Here is a 16,430-nt window from a genome sequence, read left to right as displayed (position 1 = left end):
GAATTAAGTGAATTATTATTTCTTTTTTAAAAGATTTTATTTATTTATTTTTAGAGAAAAGGGGAGAGAGGGAGAGAAATATCATTGTGTGGTTGCATCTCATGCGCCCCCTACTGGGGACCTGGGCCGCAACCCAGGCCTGTGCCCTGACGAGGAATTGAACTGGAGATCCTTCGGTTTGCAGGCTGGCACTCAATCCACTGAGCCACACCAGCCGGGGCTGAATTATTATTTCTTAAGTGATTAGAATAGTACTAACCCACAGAAAGTACTACATAAATATTTCTTTTTTTCCTAAGTAGTGGATTCTAGAATCATGTAGGCATAGCCCCTCTAGGAAGGAAGCCCCGTGCTTGTTGTCTACTGAGCAGCAGATGCAGAAAAGTCACATGTGTGAGTTGTCAGGCTACCTACTTACTCTGCAAATATTCTTGAGCCCTTCCTCTGTGCCAAATGCTAGTGAGCAAGCCAAGCATTGTTTGTGCTCATGGGACAAACAACCAGCACAGGAAGCAATTGCCGAAGAGCCCCCCCTTTCCTGGTCTTTCACCTTTTGCCTGTTTCCCACTCATGAGCCCCATTGCCCTCTGGAATAGTCATTGGTATCTGGTGTTTAGATACCATGCTTATGACTTACGTTTCGTATCTGGACATGATCTACAGCATTCGGAGCTCTGTTCTGTAGAAGCTCCAGTTTTAGCTCTGGAGCCAGAGAATTTGAGCCCATCATCATTCAGCTGGCCTGTAGCCTGAACACTCCCAAGTCTTAGTGTGGGGGAGGGACATTTATCAGGCTTCCCACCAATAACAGAATTAATTCTGAGAAGGTATGTCAGTTACCTATTGTGCATTTTAAAAGCCGCCAATCTTAGAGGCTTAAAACAGAAGTCATTCATTTAATTCATGATTCTGTGGGTCAACAATTCAGGTAAGGCTTAGCTGATAGTTCTGGTCTTGTCAGGGCTCCTTCATGCTCCTGTGATTAACTGCAGGCCAGCTGGGTAGGTTCACGGATCTTGGCTGGGCATTCTCATGTCTCTGAGGCTTATTTAACTGTGACAACTGGGCTCATTTTGCTTGAGTCTACATGGTCTTCTGTGCACCAGCAGCTCCGCTTGGTCTTACTCACATGATGGAGCCAGGGGCCCAGAAAGTGAATGGAAAAGTGCAAGGTGCTTGAGGCCCAGGCTCAGCCTCAGCACAGTGGCTCTTCTACTACATTTTATTGGTAAAGCCAGACCCAAAAGTCAAAAGGAGGTACAATAAACTTTAGCTCCTGATGGGAGGAGCTACAAAGCCACAGCAAAGCAAGGGGTAAAGGATTGGGGCCATGTCAGCAAATAGTGCACCATGAATGGTTTCTGTCCTGTCAACAAGGGGCTGGGAGTAAGTACTTTGTGTTGTCCTACTACCTGCAGCCAACAAATGACCAGTCACTCTGAGAGGGAATCACTTCAGAGTTTGATATGTGCAGAATCAAGGCGGAGAGTTTCTGAAGCTGAGGACTTAAAGCTGGAAACTCTCATCCTTGCCTCTCCAGGAGATTCCAGACAAATCTTAGAGGAGGGACACAGGACACATCTCTCTGCATTGATCTTTGAATAATTTTAAGCAAGTTACAGAGACTCCCCTGTGATAGCTCCCCAGGCAGCCCACCTCCCTTGGTGTGTTATTTCCTTCCGAGGTAACATGCTTGTGCATATTATAGAGAAATGAGCTGTGGAAATGCATGAAGAATAGCATTTTACATTTTGATGCACCAGGAGTCAAAGTGAACATCATACCAGCCATTTAATTTTGAAACCAGCTCTTGTGAAGCTTGTTTCATTGCTGTTCAAAATTCATTCACTCTCCTCTTGAAAGCGCCTTCTCCATCTCATGTTTTTTCCCCACTTAGTGTGAGGGGGACTTGTGTAATGGAGGACATGCATCATGACCTGAGACAATAATCTCTCCAGGTTGTTGGGGAATCGATTCTGCCCCCAAATCTCACTATTACGGTGTTTTCTTTATAATAGTCTATTTGGTGCCTCCCAATTGCATGCAAAGGCCATTTTATTATTTTTCACTTCAAGCTGGTGGGGAATTGTGCAAAATTATCCCATTTACTTCTTCCTCCCTTTTTGTCCCCCCTCCCACCCCAAACCAAATCAGCAGGCAGATTTCATCCTAGGGTGACTTTTACTTTGGTTCTGGGAGGAAATGTTGTCACATGTTGACTCATTTTGGTTATGGGGAGTTTAAAATACCTTCCAGTGATCAAAGTTGGTAGATCTCCCTCTTTAGGAGTCATGCTGCTATCCTGTGTTCCTCTGGGCGTGAGAAGGTGCAGAGCTTCCTTAGAGATGCAGCGTTGAGTGATGGTTAGCTGTTTGGCATGGGGTCTAACGGCCTGAGTTAGTTTCCCAGCGCTGCTGTTTACAAGCAGAGCTGTGTGACCTTGGCGAGTCCCTCACCTCTCAAAGCTTCAGTTTCCTTATATGGAAACAGCAATAATAGCTACTCATGAGGTAATTGTGGTGATTAATGGGATAATGCACAGAGGATGCTTAGCATGGGGCCAGGTACATAACAGAAATTCACTAAATGTTAATTGTCGTTGGATGCCTTTCTATTGTGGTGTCTATGGTGGTGGACGCATTCCTTTCCCGTTCTGAGTGAGGTCACTTTCTGGAAGCAAGGCTCAGCCAGGAGCCCCCTAAAACAGTGTTTTTGGAGATATTCTGAATGTCAGATGAGAAACATAACTCAACTAGGATGATATAATGCCATTTTCAATGGGCAAAAGAGAATATATTTCCTCCCCCCTTCATTCCTCCATTCCTACCTTATTTTTTCTATCTTCTTCCCTCCCTTTCTCCCATTCTCCTTCCCCAAATATTCATTAAGTGCTCACCATGCAGCACAGCACTGGGCCATGGGGTACCCACTGATATAACACAGACCCCCCCACTCCAGACGTGCCTGGCTCCCGTGGGGAGCTGCAAAGAATCATCCCCAACAGTCCAGTGCAGCCGGGGAGCACAGTTGGGGTAGACAGGGAGAGTTTTGGGAAGAGTTGATACTAAAGGTGAAGATGGGAGGTGAGTAAAACAATCCAAGGTAACTGGAGTGAGGGGTCTTATGGGGAAGAAAAGACACATTTAACAAAGGAAGGGCATCTGCAAAGAGCTGCCTCTATAACGGCATTGCCCTGCGTATACGCCTAGGTAGAAAGGAGCTACTCCCAAGTCTGCGGAAACAGACATCTTCCCACTTGAGAACACTGATGCTCCTGTTTGACTGGGAAGGCAGGCGCAGGACTGGTGGTGGCGGGCCCTGGAACGCGGGACACTGAACACCCATCTAGAGATTGGTCTTAGAAGCCAGGATGAAGAAGAGCTGAAGGCTGAGGAGTAAGCAACCCAAATGGACCAGCATTCAAAGGATGAGGCTGAGACTGAGTTCTGAGGCACAGGGAGCAGAAAAATGAGGCAAATCAAACAGAGAGTGTTGCAAAGCGTGTGGGCAGGAGGTGGCCCACAGCACCTTTGGGAAAGTGCCACTCCGGGCACGGGCTTGCTGGATATTTAAGGCTCTTTAAAGGGGCAGTGTGCACTGAATGGCTAAAGTCATGCAGTTGAGGAAAGTGTTTTTTTAAAAAATATTTTATTTATTTATATTTAGAGAGAGAGGAAGGGAAGGAGAAAGAGTGGGAGAGAAACACCAATGTGTGGTTGCCTCTCATGCGCCCCTCACTGGGGACCTGGCCTGCAACCCAGGCATGTGTCCTGACTGGGAATCAAATTGGCAACCCTTTGCCTCACAGGCCCGTGCTCAATCCACTGAGCTACACCAGCTGGGGCGAGAAAAGTGTTTTTAAAATAAAAACTCCTAAAATCAAGGGCTCTTTATTTTTTTTTAACCTAGCATGAGGGATAGTACCTGAAACTTAGCAGGCCTCCAACTGATGTTGGAAAAAGAATGAAGTAACTAATTAATAAAGATCCGAAAAGTTTTATCTTGTGTCTACATAAAATGTCATGGGAAACAGGGAAAGGGCCTTGGATCCACACATATGGGTTTAGGTCTCAGTGGGCACACATGCCAGCTGCGTGGCACTGGACAAGTTACTTCATATTTCTGTGTCTCAGTTTCCTTCCCCCCGAGACAGCAGTGATGCTGCTGACCTCGCAGAGCCCCGCTGAGAACTCAGCAGGGTGTTCGCATGTGAAGTGCTGAGCACTAGGTAGAGATTCCAAGGGTGATGGCTCAGAACTTTTCATTTCAGCCATACGTAGCTCTATGGCCATATAGCTATATGGTTAATATAAAAAAAATCTAACCTGTCACTCTTGGGGCTGGCAACTTATTATTATTTTGCCTCAAATTGAAAACCATTGAAAGAATGCAAGAGTACCTTTAGAAAAAGAGAATTAAAGGGCACAACCTATTTAAATACACTTAAAAAAATAAAACCTTCAGAGAACGCATGCATTTAGAGAAGTTTCAAAGTTTAAGAATAGGTATTTTTGCACTCCTTTGTCCCTCTGTAAGTTAGGATTCTATCAGAAGACAGAAGTAGGAAAGTTTAATATAAAAATATTAACAGGGGAATAGAGTAAAAGGGAATTACCTAAGAGGAGGGGGAAAAGCCCTCCTAAGGATACCCTAGGGCTGAGGAAGTGTACCTACCCATGGAAGGAAAAAACTTGGGAGAGGGGTATTCTTTCCATGGCTGGATTCGGACCTTGCTGGCAAGGGTGTGGTTGAAGCCCACTGGCTGGACAAGTTGGCTGTGTGGTGGTGTCCACCATCAGCAGGGTGAGGCTGAGGCTGACAGGCAGAAAACCCACCTTGTAGGTTGGCAAGGAAACTTACCAGAAAGCTTCCAAGGGGGGGGGTGAGGAGTAGGTGCCCCTGATTTCCTGGAAAGCCAGCTGGGACAACTGGTGAATTTGCTGGAAGGGTTCTGGTGTGCTCCCTAAAATTGTGGTGGGATGCTGTTCACTCACTGGGAAGAAACCATCATCAGGAAATTGCCAGCAAAAGAGCTGGTGCCCGGGGACCTCACTCGCTGCCCTTAGAAATGATGCTCAACTCCAGTGCGATCAGGTGGCCCCCACTGCTCAGTAGTTGTGGGGGGCCCTGCCACACAAAGCCTCCCACGTTGCAGGAATAGAACTAGGGCAACAAGGGGCACGGCACAACCAGGAAGAGGAAACCCATTCCACCTCTGGTGTTCTCTTGGTACCCTCTGCTGACAGGGCTTAACATCATCCTGGCTGTCAGAGGGCTACCAAACAGGCCCCTTATCATGGCGCAGGCAAAAAGGATGGCTTTGGGGCTGAGAGGTGACGTATGGACAACTGGCACTGTCACATGGGAGAGAGAAGAGTTTTTGTAGAATTCAACACCATTTGTTTCTTCTTCTCCAGAAAATAAAGGGTGAGTTTATAAAGTACAAACATCTACATCTTCCTCTATTTCCAAAGAGATGTCTCAGAAAATGCTTATAAAACTTCTGTAACATCAATAAATAATTCTTGTAAATAATAAAATTAGGAACGCTAGTACCTAACACATGGTTTTTGTGTTAAAATTACTTACTGGATTTTGTCTGTGGTTTATGAGTGTTAGAAAAACTATGTGTTTGAGTGAATATGGCTATTAGATTTCTTAGACTTCATGAACTATAGCAAAATATTACTTTCCAGAAATGACATTCTAATTTTTAGAAAGGTAATACAGAAATCTCAAAGGCTTTCTTAATGCAGCAACACGTTCTGAAAGACTTGTTTGGTTTCACCTAGCTTCTTCTGTCCAACGAATATTTATTACCCAATTGTCTTACCATTGATTTCCCCAGAAGTGTGCAGGTGATTTATTAAGGCAGTGCTCCCAGGGAAGGAAGGAAGTGAGGAAGCAGCACCGGGAAGGGGAGGAAGCCAAGCAGAGCTGTGATCTTCTAAGAAGCCCCACAGAGGGTGACACTAGCCTTCCCCTGTAGGGAGCTTAGATTATGTGTCACATGTCACAGCTGTCCCTTCCTGAGGCAGGGGGCTGGAGCTTTTCTGCTCTTGCATGCAGAGGCTGCTGTCTAGCTCTGCCAGCTCTGTTCATGCAGGCAGCGTGGGCTCCGGTAGGTCACGAGGAGTCCTCAGCAATAAAACTCCCGGAGGTGAAGGCAGTCGGTGTCACAAGGTGGGCGTGGGTGTGTGTGTGCACACCTGCTGAATAAATAAAGATGTGTAAAAAGAGATCTGAGCCCATCTGGGCAGAGTGTGCCATAATCCTCCTCACCGTTCTATTTTATATTTGTTCTCCATTCCTTCCTAACCAGCTTTAGCACAGAACAGTTGACCGTGGAGAGATGAGAGGTTTGATAAAAATCTTTAAATTCAATTCAGTACAGGGAAATGTGTGCAGACATGGTAGATAGGACAGGGGGAGTCAATGAAAAATCAGGGAAGTCGATAAGAAATGGACAGATAATTGTCTGTTGTTTATAAGAGGTAGACAGTAATTGTTTAGAGAGATTTTTAATAGAGTGCTGGAAATCAGATGATAGCGGCTGAGAAACTGTCACTGGTTGTATGGTTCCCTACAGGAGAGACAGCTGTTTTCCTACCCAACGTCCATTTTTTTATTTTTGTAAGAGAACATCAGTGTTGTTGGAAGACATGAAAGTCCAGATTTAAAAAAAAACAACAACTTTTTTCAGTTTCCTTTGAAGTTAAATGTGGTCAAAATTCTGGCCAAATAAAATGTAAGAAGTTGGTTTGATGGTGCTTTGGGGAAAGTTCCTTGATGAAAAGGCTGTTTCCTGCCCATCCGTCTCTATTTTTTCTTCCTCAAATTTGGAGGTGATAGCGGGGGGATTCAGTCATTTGGGGACCACAAGGTTCCTGGGACATGGGATGGGTGACTGAGTAAAAAGGCAGAAGGAGCTTGGGTCCCTGATGGCCTTGTGAGCTGCCACTGCAGTCCGGGCACCCATAGCTCCAAACGTATCATTTCCTGACAAGAAGAAAACCCTCATTTTTTTTTTTTTATTTTGGGTTTTTTGTGCTACTGTTACCTACTGGACAGGGGGCGTGACCCTGAGCCTGTCTACCCAGGGCTGGCCAGTAGTGCGTGTGGGTTCTTGACTCTCTGCAGGAAAGATTTCACAACGGAAGTCCAGGTGACCGTGAAGGTACATTTATTAAAGTCGGGGACAGTGTAATGAGAAGAGCTCAGCATAGAAGAAGCGACAGGAGAGCCTAGGCTGAGCTGCCTTAGCTCCCTGTGAAGTCACAGAAAAGGGGGCCTTGGGAACAGGTTCAGGAGTTTAGCCTGGGACAAGCTGTGAGCTTCCCTTGCCTTAGAGTTTAGGAGGCGTGTGCCTGTGGGGAAGGACGTGGGGGAAGAAGAAAGGGAAGGAAATGGCTCAGGCGGCTTCCAAGAGGGAAAACAGGCTTTTTTCTCTCTCACGCAGGGAGTCTTCTTAGGGGAGGTCACAAGGGGAGGGTTTCAGTAGTACGTTCATCAGCTTTCCAGGTGTGCTCTTCTAGGGTCTTGCTCTCCACTGATGGGTCAGCAACAGGGCAGGGGCTCTTTAGTCACTGCAGTTGGTCTGGCATCGCCCACCTCATTTTGCTGCTTTTCAAAGCCTGGAGCTGAAATACACTGGAGGCCTAGATGGTATCTCTGTGGAGGTGACCTTCTGTATCTGGCTGTTAATTGCTCAGCCATTTGTTCAGCTGTCTCAGTTTCCTTATTCTGCTTGCCAGGGAATTTTTCTAGCCTCTTACTATCCTGTCTCACTACTAGTAAAACTCAGTTTCTTCATGACTTGAATATCTCTCAGAAACATTGGCAGTGAGGGAGTGAATTGGTGTGAAGTGACTAGATGTGGACTGGGGGTCCAGGGATGGTGTCTGGGTTGGGGTTTTGCCGGAAGCTGACTTTGAAACATGGATTCAAGTGCAAGTAGCTTATTTGGGAAGGAATCCCTAGACACACCTCTAGAGAAATACTAAAGTGAGATAGGGAAAGAAGGGAGCATTTAAAAAGACTGCATTTTTAAACAAGTTACAATTAGAGTTTGATCCTACTGGAGAACACTTGGTTAAAAGTATTAAGCAAATGCTTTAAAGTTTATCCCACTTGATGGATTAGGGAGCTGGGCTATTCATATTCCAATGACCATTAATCACGGGTAGAAGGCTGCTCCAGAGGTCATTCATTCCTTGGAAATTTTCAGCTTGCTGAATAAAAGGAGATGGGCTCAGGTGGCCCAGGAAGCCCTCAGGCAAAATATGCAGCTATCACAGCGGTTTGAAGTCATGCTGGTGCACCCTGGTATGGAAGGAGTTGAGGATATATGGGTGGCATGCTCATAGTATCTGCTACACAAGGGTTCTGTTCTGTTTTGTTTTTGAGCATGATAAACTTGAACATGTTTGTAAGTCAAGGGGAAGGGGCCAATAGAGAGGGAGATGTGTAAGATTTAGGAAAGAATGGAATTGATTTGTGTAGCAGGGTATGTCAGAGGAGAGGTGATCTGTTGAGTTTTGCCAGGAGGAGAGAATGGCTGCAGAATAGATGGCCCATGCCTGGAGGAGAGAAGGCAGGAGAGAAGGAAAGAAGTGGAGGTAGAACATTCTTTAGGCTGAGGGTTGAGAGTGTGAGGTCTACCTTACGTCATGATTTCAAATTATTCGTGAATTACAAAGTCATCTTTTTTAATGGGTGTGGGAGCTGGGTATTTATTATATAACTTGAGGCCAGTTCTGAAGGTTTGAAATAACCTATGAAGGGAATGCGAAGGAATGCTGACCAACAGAACTGCCACATTGCACAACCCCAGGGACGCCATTCACATAATGATGGGAAGCATGACAGTCTGCTGATCAATGAGGAGGAAATGGCTTCAAAATCAGCACAGATGGACTGAGATTGTGCATCAAATATTTTTAGTGGCACTTAGATTTTTGTGTGGAGATGTTCACTTCAGCAGGGCTCAGGCTTAAACACAGGCTGGTTGCTTTGAACAGTAGGAAATATTCAAATAGAGTTGCTCAAGTTAGAGGACCCAAACAGTTTAGTATCTTAGAAGAATCATGGACCCCTGCACCTCCCTCCTACCCTTAGGGTGTGGAAGGGTTGAGCAAAAAGGAAAAAGAACTCATGGACATGGACAGCAGTGTGGTGATTTCGGGGTGGGGTGGGGCTGGGAGAAGAAGGGAGTTAAATGGTACTGCAAAAAAAACCACAATAAAATAAAAAAAACATAAAAAATTTAAAAATTAAATGCAATAAAACCTTGTTAGGTTGATAAGAATTTGCAAAAAGAAAACATTCGAGGAGTAGGCAGATTGGTAAGAAAGTGGTCGGGGAATTGGGGGCACTTCTGGAGTGAAAGAACAAGGGTGCAGGAACAAAAACTAAGGAAGATAGAAGAAGAGAAGGTTGTAGACAGATCATAAAAAAGCAAAAAACCAAAAAAACAAACAGGAGATGGTTCACGAAGTGACCATGCGATTGGGTTGATGAAACTGCGTGCAAGTAACAATTATGGTCAAAGGACCCGGAGCTTACAGAATTGAGAAGCACACAGCACATGTATTAAAATGCCCCTCTCCTCACCTGTGGTGGACCTTACCAACCCATCAGGGCACTGATGGCTTCACGATCCTTCCCAAATAGCACTGCTGATTGTTGTGTGGTCATCTTAGAATTTGGGTATTTCACGCAGAACACAATACACACCTATTTTGATTCTAAGGTGCTGTTTGTACAAAGTGTGCCTGGACTAGGTATCTGGAGGCTTAGGTCCTTCTTGAGGCTATTCCTGGTCAAGTGAGTCTGTTTCTGTGGCTTAATGGATCTGTACACTTGCAGATGGGGGGTAATTACACCTACTTTGTCTGCCCCATTGGGAAGTTGTAAAGAGACTGCTCTTAAAAAAGTCGAGGATGCTATAAAAATATTTGTTATCAATATCACGTAGAAAGCTACACAAGTAGTGGCATAAACTGAGACAAATATGGAACTAACTGAAAAAGACGTACCCACAGATTCAAAAAACAAGGACAGATTCTGTATTTTGTTTTCCCCAATCTCCACTTTCTGCATGTTTTAAAATTCAAATTAAAGCATTCACTCCAATGATTACAACAGTTATTAAATGCAAAACAAAAGAGGGATTATAAGGTACTGCTCCGTAATGATGAACTGGGTCACTCTAATATTTTCTGCTTTTAATTTTTTCTACAAGTTTCCTGTCTGCCACAGAGACCAGAAATTCCTATCCTGTGAGTCATGTGTACAAATGACCTGTTGAATTCTATGCTTTGGCCTTAGTTGACCATTCCCATGTCAACCTGACCACTCTCCATTATATTTTTTTGTGAAGAGAAAGTGAAATGATATTATTTATGTCTCTCCTGCCGGAACTCACAAATAGGCGGAACTTCTTTCCTGTACAGTGTGAAAGCATTCAGACTTCATGCTGATTTTTCCCCCTGTGGTCCAAATTTGTTTCTCTTCTCTCAAATTTATCTGGAGAGGATGTTGTTACACTGATGCTGTTTGAATTATTATAGCTAACCTTCTCCAGTGTACATGTTCGGAGGCTTAATTGGATTTCCAAGATGAACTGCGCTGACAACAGCTACTCTAGAAAGTTGCTTCAGTTTGTTCTTAAAATTAATGCTTCGTTCATCCTCTCCCTCTTAAAAATCTGGTAAGCAGGACTAAGTGTATGGCCTGTTTGTTAGTTATTTACAAAAAACGAATAACGAAAAGAGTAGAGAGGTGCCAACAAAACGGACCCCAGTACCTGCCTCTCTTTCCCAGAGTACCTACTTGGGTAATGTGTTTAATGGATAGAAGGGTCCCCATGTTTCTCATTGCACATTGTACTAGTAATCTTCTGTGACCTCTCAGATAATATATAGCAACATCAGGCCTTAGGAGTCCTTTCTGCACCTGGAGTATCATTACTCTTACAAATTGTACATCATTATATGTCGTGAGAGGGCTGTTATGTGTTGTAAATAGTACAGGCCCAGAAGCTGTGGCCCAGTTGGCTGTGGGGAGAGAACTGCTGAGTTCGCAGGAGATGAAGGAAAAGCCAGCTCTTCTCCCGGAAATGCACGTACCTGGTTGCTGATGGACAGGTGCTGGTTGCTTTGGAAGGTGGAGTATTGAGGTGAAAAGGCGCTGCTTTGGAAGCCTGGCAGGTGCACTTTGGTTTTCAGTTCTGCCATTGATGAGCTGGAGCACATTGCTGGCCTTCTCTGCACTTTAGCTTCTTGAACTTTAAAAGGGAGAGAATATTCCTGCTTCGTGGGGATATGAAGTGTCACAGCCATTTTAGAAACCACTGTGCACATTGATGGAAATTAAAAATATGTGCAGTCTTCAAACCAGAAACCCCACCTCTGGAATCCATCTCAGGGAAATGAAAGCATCAGTGCACAAGGACGTGTGTGCTCAGGTGTTTGTATGGCATTATTCCTACTGCCCATTTAACTATCCGGGGAACATGTGAGTGATTTGGAACATTTACACCCTGGAATATTGTGCAGCCTTCAGAAGGAATGAGAGTTTTTTGTGGAGATATTTTCATGAGTTATGGTTGAAGAAGAAAAATAAAATGCAGAAAGGGATGAATAATACATGCCATTTTGGTATATTTTAAAGGCACTTTTATATGTATGCATGCATGTGTATAAATGAATGTGTATGTGCTTATAATCAATATGAGCTGGAAAAATGACATGGAAGTGGACGTGTGCCTGCATAGATTACCTCCAGGGAGGAGACAGCTACTTGAGGATGTGGTAGCAAAAAATAGAGCAGGCATTAGCCAGAGCTCAGGCCAATGTCCCTGTACTATAACAGGAAGGGGGAGAGAAAGGCTGGGGAAAGTTTTAGACAAATTTGGAGGCTGTTGAGGAAAGTGAGAAAGCCCTGTCTGGTGACTTATTTTCCTCTGTGAAGGTAGGGTTCCCCATTCTTCCAGTAAGTGCTCAGAGAAAGCCCAGATCTTCACCCATAGCTGCTGGGGCCTATGAACAGTGGCGACTGGGAGCCTACATGAGGCTGGCCCACGAGGAGCTTAGGGGCTAGTGGGTAGATGGTCCTTAATCAAATGATCACATCCCGACAGCTCTGAGACTGGCAAGAGATGTATTGATCTGCATGTTTTTAAATTTTTCGTGATTGTAGATTCAGCAATCATGGGAAAGCACAGAGAAAAGCCAAAGTTCAAGTGCGAAAGGAAGACTTTGGAGGCCTGGGGATGGGCAAAAATAAATAAAACAAACAAACAAACAAATAAATAAAAGAGGAAGATCCTCCTGGTACATGAGTCTTTCCGGTTGGAGCTGAGCCTGAGAACTTTAAAGGATGAGCCTGACTGGTTTTCCAGAACTTTGAGGTTCTGTCGATGTATGCCTGTGCCTGGCTCTTTGTTTGTCTTAATCTACTCAAGGGGAAAAAAAAGAAACAATCAAGAGTTCAAAGATCTGGATCATAATTTGTCCTGACTCTGTGTAATTTTGTCCCTTCATCACCCTCATCCTCAGGTTCACCTTCTTTGAATTATAAGAGCTCTCAATTGTGCGATCCGACCAACTCATTTAAGACTAATTTACAACATGTACAACTTAAATTTTTAAAAATAATTCTGGGCATGAGACACGTTCTATATGTCACAATAATTAGATAGGTTGACTAAGTTTGATTTAATTACTATGCTCTTTCTCAGCCATAATTTTCAGAGCTTCCCACCTTCCCATCGGGTTTCTTTACCCTTGACATGTTTACTTTCTTACCTTAGCATGTTATTAGCTCTTGCCTCCCTTGCATTTCTGCCTCCTCATTAAATACTGTGACTGTTCTTGTCCTTCTGTGATTCATGATTTTACAGAGTGCAAGCTGCGGCCGACTGTTCTGAAGCTGAGAGTTAGGTAGATAGGGCGAAGCTTGGTGATGTGTCTCAGGTCTGAATAGCCACGTTTCATGCTCATTAGCTACATGTGGCCTGTGGCTGCTGCCGTGAACAATGCAGCTCTGCTCCTTTACTAGCAAGTTCATTCTCTCCTTCAGAGTAGACTTCCCTGCACTTTGAATTATGTAGAAACTCTCTATACACTTGAAAACCCAGATCCGTGAGCTCCATGATTGGAGGAAGGGGAGGCTGTCAGGGAGGGCAGGGAGAGTCCTTGTGGCCCGGAGCAGTGAGAGAAGCATTTCCACTGAAATGTTGTTTTGTCTTCTTTTTATTGAGGTAAAATAGACAAAATATTATGTAGTTTCAGGTATGAAACATAATAATGAAGCATTTGTAATATTGCAAAGTATTCTCCACAACAGTCGCCCTGACATCTGTCACTATACATAGGTACAGAAAAATTTTTCTTGTGTTGAAAAACGCCAAGATCTACCCTTCCAGCCACCCCCAACCATGCAATACAATATTGTGAATTATAGCCAGCACACTGCATATGACATCCTGATGACATTCACTTAATACCTAGAACATGCTCCTCCTGGCCCCCCTTGCCCATTTCACCTGCCCCCAACCTGGGGCCTCAGGCAACCACCAGGCTGTTCTCTGTATCATGAACTTGGGTTATTTTTGTTTGTTGATTTATTTTTTATTGTTTTAGATTCCACATATAAATGAGATCAACTGGTACTTATCTTTTTCTGTCTGACTTATTTCACTTGCCATAATTCCATCAAGGTCCATCTATGTTGTTGTAAATGGCAACATTTCATTCTATTTTTATGGCTGAATAATATTCTATTGTGTATATATATATTTATATATATCTTATCATATATATATATTGAACCTTATCATAAAATATATGGTATACATCTTATCATATATATATCTCCATATATATATATAACATAACATCACATCTTCTTTACCCATTCTTCCATTGATACAGCATTTTTTTTCTTATTGTTTCAAGGTAATGGTAGATAAAAGCTCAGAGTAATAATATTACTTTTTAAAGTTTTACCACTGACATCAAATATTTAATTAACACATTATTTCATTGACCCCTTATGACCAAGCATTGCTTAACAGATAGTGATGGAATCAAATCCCATAACTTACCCAAAAGGACATGGTTCAGAAAAATTTGAAAGGCCGGTTCTTAAACAAAAACAAGATATAAGTGGGAATGGGTATGATAAGGTAGACAAGTTTACCAGCCAGGATTCTGGCAAGAAACCAATGCCACATTCTCATGGGAACAACTGAGAGTTTAATAAAGAGATTGTTCTCTGTGGTAACAGAAGGCCTTAGGGAAACCAATGAAGGGTGGTGTCATATCCTTGGGTTGGCAGAAGCGGGGATCCTACATCATCCTTGACCTGCCGGAAGAGGCAAAGCAGGAGGGCAGTTACTGAACTCAGAAAGAATAGCTGCTGGGAGCCAGCCAGGTGGCAAGTCACGTGGGTTGTTGGTGGGGGTGGGAGACATATCCAACCTGCAGCAAACCTACAGAGAGGGAGTACAGGAAACTCAGTCTGCCCTCTGATCTCCCACCAAAGTCCCTCACTGGCTGAATCCAGCTGTATACCAGCAGGTGGTAAGCCAATGAGACAGTCCTTACAGGTCACCCTCCCCCAGGCGTAGAGCAGGGTGCAGAGGGGTGGAGAGGGGAAAATAGTTGGGAAATACCCAACACAGTCAGATAGGCTGATCCTGGTGAGAACTGAGAGCCACAGCTGCTGGAACACACCTCTTCCACCAGGCCTTCTTCTGCGTGGGCCTGGCCTCTCCTCGGGCCCAACCTCCTCCTCTGCTATCCATGCTACACAGCCGTGCTCACAGAGTTTTCAGGGACACAATATTGTCTTGAACCTTTTATTTACTTTCTCTTAAACACATCCAAAACTTGTTTGAGGTTTTCTAAGGATTTTTACTACTTACAACCACAGGAGAAGAGATGGAGAATAAGCAAAAGGGAAAGTCCCGAAGCGTCAAACTCATTCTACAATGTTTAACAAGGAAAATGTTCTGAGGACTACAGACCTACAGACCTACAAAGTGTAGGCCAAAATGCATTGCCAATTTGGCCTATACATTTCCTCTGCAGATGAGTCTTGCTCCACCTGAGGTCTTAAGTTCCCCGGGGCCAGGAAGGTACTAGCTCCCTTCAGTTTCCTTTGCTTTCCAGAAGTTTCTGTATCTACCCTCATTTGCATGGCTGTAGTAAAGATCACAAATGCAAATGCATGTGAGGGCCTGGTGGGAATTTTCATAAACTGGGCTGGCTGGTCACCATGACAGTTACTTGCTGGGCACTAGTGTTTTTCATATATCAGCTCCTTTGCTCATCGCAATGTTGTAAGACAGGCATGATTACTCTTCCTGTTTTTCAGATGAGCAAACAGACACAGAGGAGTTCATTCAGAGAATGCATTTCCTACATGAGGGGGGCCCCGGGTACTGGGCTACTCACTGAATCCTTTAGGAAAATGGGTCATGGCTGCATATTCTTTTAAGCCTTGAAATGTGAGTTTAATGTGAACTCTCTCTCTTACTTTTTTTTTAAGTAAAAAAACCCTGGCAATTATTTAGAAAATTTAAAAACACTAATGAAGGCCAAAGAGAACACCTCTCTGGGCCAGCTGTGCCTTCAGACCGCCCATTTGTAATCTCAGGTCAATGACTGTGGAAACCCTTTAAGCAGCAAAGCTAAAGTGTTGTTAATTAAAAATACAGAGAACTCTGATAAATAATTATCAGTCTGTGTATCTGCTCTGGGTTGCATTAACCCTGTAGGCCACTGGTTTTCCTCAGCAGGGGCCCCCAGGAACACCCCATGTCACCCAGAAACAACCTGAAAGCCAGCTCTCACAGTAAGTTAACTAAAAGTAGCCCAGAAAAGAACTGAGCAAGTAAACCTCATTTGCATTGCACACAGGAGGCCTGACACCAGGCTTCTCCTTTTCAATTATCCTTCTTCACATGGAGTTGCCAGGAGGAATTTAATTTCACCTCCAATCATTTTCCTATTGCCTTTATTTAAGAAAATAAATAATCATCCCGTATGCTGAGTATTCAAGTTGAAATTGCAGAACCACTACCCAACTGGAAGACACAGTTTGTGTCGCTGAGCCTGTTTTCATTTCTTATAGTTGTTTTTTGTGTCAGGTGCAAAGCCAGCATACACAGTAGGGGCTGTGCTATAAGTACACCCCCCAAAACTGCTTTACACTCCGAAAGTTGGTTCCTGCGTGTACCCATGTATTTCCTTTCAAAGTGCTCCCCCATCCCAAGAAAACATCAGTAGCAGTTGAGGCAGAAAGATGACTAATTTGGGTGAAAATAGTTTGAGAGTCCGGGGTTTTTAAAAGCAAACTTTGTTTTCAAAACCTTCATGATGGGCAGCCCTTTTCTTCTCACTGCATATCCTTGTGAGAGC

This window comes from Artibeus jamaicensis, unplaced genomic scaffold, assembly GCF_021234435.1.
Source record: "Artibeus jamaicensis isolate MK-2021 breed Jamaican fruit bat unplaced genomic scaffold, CSHL_Jam_final contig_519, whole genome shotgun sequence".
Classification (NCBI taxonomy): domain Eukaryota; kingdom Metazoa; phylum Chordata; class Mammalia; order Chiroptera; family Phyllostomidae; genus Artibeus; species Artibeus jamaicensis.
The sequence above is the reverse complement of the archived record's forward strand: the minus strand, read 5'-3'. Positions refer to the sequence as shown.